The sequence below is a fragment of the Amblyomma maculatum genome, chromosome 8 (assembly GCF_055883805.1).
Source record: "Amblyomma maculatum isolate TAMU_Amacu chromosome 8, ASM5588380v1, whole genome shotgun sequence".
Lineage (NCBI taxonomy): Eukaryota > Metazoa > Arthropoda > Arachnida > Ixodida > Ixodidae > Amblyomma > Amblyomma maculatum.
Window position 1 is genome coordinate 3,575,864 of NC_139351.1, and position 3,573 is coordinate 3,579,436.

Here is a 3,573-nt window from a genome sequence, read left to right on the forward strand (position 1 = left end):
TATTCAGAAGAACTTGTCCAAGAAAAAGTATAGACAATCAATACGATCTGTGCAGGGGAGTATGTGCTAGGAGTTCGCATTGCTGTTCTCAATGCCGCTGATGGGTTGCGACCATGCAAGCAGGTTGTGCCACCTAATCTACAATCACAGTGCGACACATTGTACCCGTTCTCCACCCTCTGCCTCCTACCTTCTCTTCATCATCCCTCTTGTCTCTACTTTGCCACCTGCCAATCAAGGTCTCAAAGGGACGAACAACACAAGCTGTCTAAAGCCACCACTTGAAGGACACCAAATTTTGGTTACATGTTAATATGACAGCGTTAAAGGCTGCCATTCACCAGAAAATTTGGTATCAGGGTTGTGAATGAAAAATTGTGGGTGATAGCCGGCAGGTGATAGCCGGGAATTGATTGGTGGCAGGGTTGTGCAAAGTCACTTGATCATATGATATGGCAGATTTGGCAGGAGCTGCCAACTCAAGCTTCTCGAATCAGATGGGTAGGTGAAAGGAATCGAACCCTCCAGGACTCTTGCATTTCAAGTCAGACATGCTACCCGTAGGCCACAAAGGCACTTCATACGGCTAGGTTAAGGGAGGCTTTATATTTGTGTCAGGCAGTCTTTCACATAATGTGGTAGTTCATGACTATGCTAAAGAGTATGTATAAAATAATGGACGTACTACCTTTGCCGAAAATAACCAGGCTGCATGCTCCAATTTTCAGTCAAGTAGCAGATAATTCGTACCACTTCTGAAACTGTAAATCTGTGCAAAGTAGTAAAGGCAAGCTGCAGTCCTCACTTCTCAAGTTGTGATCCTTTAGGAATTCATGTTGACCTTAGGATACAAGCTAAAAGCTAAACATACAGCCTGGTTACTTTTGGCAAAGATTGTACAAAGTAAGGGATTAGTGATTAGGAGAGTGAATGTGCAGCTGCCGAACTCTTTACTAATGTGCACGATGGCCGCCTTTTCTCTTCTGCACATTGAAAAAGAGCTAACTTGCGAAAAGATTAAGTCTAACCAGAGGCTCACCGAGGCCTTGCCTTATTTTTACCTCTCTGCAAGTTCGATCCCTGCCAAGGCACAGTGGTACAGAAAAAAATTAAGGCAGATTGCAGTCATGTATAAGACTGATGACACAATGATGCTGTTTCTGTTTGCCTCAAGTTATCCGTGATTATACTTTGAGACTCTTCGTGGCTATCTGTTGTCGGCGGACAAGTGTGACAGATATTATGCGTTCTCTTTCCTGTAAACCAATTTAAAACACTGCTGATTCCTGTGTGGTACGGCGTTTGAGGAAGCGACAAATGAAAGGCGCAGCACGGATGCCTGGATTGGATGCCTGGCAAGGTTAGCTTCATATATGCGTGAATCGCACGGTGAAGTCATTGGTCATAACTGGACATGATGTCAAGTGGTGACCTCAGTTCTGGTTATTAGACATGACTGGATGTGACGTCATGATGTCACATCCGGTAATGGTGACATTACTGCGAACACATTAAGCTGCGCAGAATAGATGAAACAACCTCCAGCTTAAACAGCATCACTGTTGAAAGTGGCCGTTGTGCGGTCTAGTTGAAGATTTGGGCTGCTGTATGCGAGCAAGGAACTGAGTGCTGTGATTTAACTTCCCAAAATAAATGCCACCGAGTGGTACTTTTTTCTTAATACAGGTCATACATTTACTATAACAACCTTACTCTGTATTTGACAGCTGTAAATGCTGCAAAAAGCAAATTTTCTAAACTTGAGAATTTTATTCTGGCATGGCTTATATCCTCTAATCTCCAAAACAATTTTCTTGGGTTCCTTTACTTCTAGAAAACTTGGGATATTATTGGAACAACTACGATGAGAACAGCAAATTTTACAAATTTGAAATTAAAGTGTATGAGAACATGCAAGATGACGACCATGGCACAAACTTTTTTTTTTCTGCCTAAAACAAGCTGGGATAATGTTTGTCGTAGTAATCCAATACAGTCCTTTTCTGAACTGAAGGCGGCCGAACGTAAAGTTCGCGTCAAATGGCATGATATGGGTCTGTGTGCAGGCTTCACACAACTAACTCGTACCCTCAGGCAAGTCCAGTAAAAGAATCTGACTGCTGAGCTGCTACCCGGCACAACAGAACCCAGAATGCAACCTAATCCTACGTTAGCCTGCATACTTAATATTTTTGAGACAAAGCATTCATAGAAGGTTGAAAAAACTTGTACATGCAGAATGCGATAAAAAAATCTGGAACAAGTTTTATGACACGCATGCCATTTTTCACAACATATCACACAACTTGGAAGAAAGTCGACAACTGCACTTTGAAAGCAAATTTTTGTGAAAATGTACAACACCACTGGGAAGGAAAACAATTGAAGCAGTTGAAACAAAAAAAAATTTGGTACCGTATGTATCAGTGAACCCTCAGTGTCTATTAAAGAAAGTGAAATCAATTATCTTCGACACTAGTAGAACCTGAATAGCGCTGTGTGATAAGGCTGTCCACAAGCGGCAATAAACAAAGTTGTTAGATTCAAAACAAAACCAAACTTGACAGAACTTGCACCAATATCACGGCTATGCTAAAATAAAATACACAGACACCATATAACCACTGTTCACAATACAAGTTCTACAAACCTGATGCGAATTTTTATATCATAGTTGTAAGGATACTAGCACAGCCTGATAATTACAGTACACCTAAACAATCACTCTACCTGCCTCTATGCATATATTGTACGCATATAGGCACTATGCACATATTTTACTTGACTACAAAGATCAGCATGGTAGTTAACCATGCACATGAAACAGCTCAGGTATTGAAAAGCCTCTTCCAGTCATGTTCAAAACCAATATATTCTGATCAAATCAACATGCAAAATGTAAATCTTTTGTAAAAATTTTCATTTTGCACACAAAGACAAAGGTAGCTTTACTGCACATACTGTAGCACGAGTTGAATGCTCCGGGTAAATTTTCATAGTGCTGCGGGGTTATTATGTGTTTATTATATGAACAATGCAAAAAAAAAATCGGTGAACTCCATAAAAGGTGCCATATTAGAACAAAAATTAGCAGTGCTATGCCTAGATAATTCCACTGCAAGAATGCATATGTGCTGACTCATGTTCTGTTGCCATAAACAAAGTACAGTATGTGAGGAATACAAGGGATGGAGGTTTGATTCTCAGAGGAGACAGGATTTATTTATTTTATTTACCCCATTAATCACACATGTGCTCTGTGCTGTCATACAGTACAGCAAGTAACGGCATATGGTACCTGTAATAAGACATAGTTCATGCTGGTTACATCGGCTGTCATGCAAAGATGTAATCAATGCAATTCACACTTTTTGTAGTGGCTTGAAATTGTTGACGACTGCGACCCCGAGCAGTTCGCACGTGAACACTGGCAACCACTGTGATTTCGTAGTATCGATGACAGTCGCCGCAGATGATGAGGGGAATGTCTGGTGCCCTCACAATGCATCAGCCATCTCGCAGATAAGTGCTGCCATTCAGCGCCACCATTGCAATTCTTGTTTAAATGGCTAT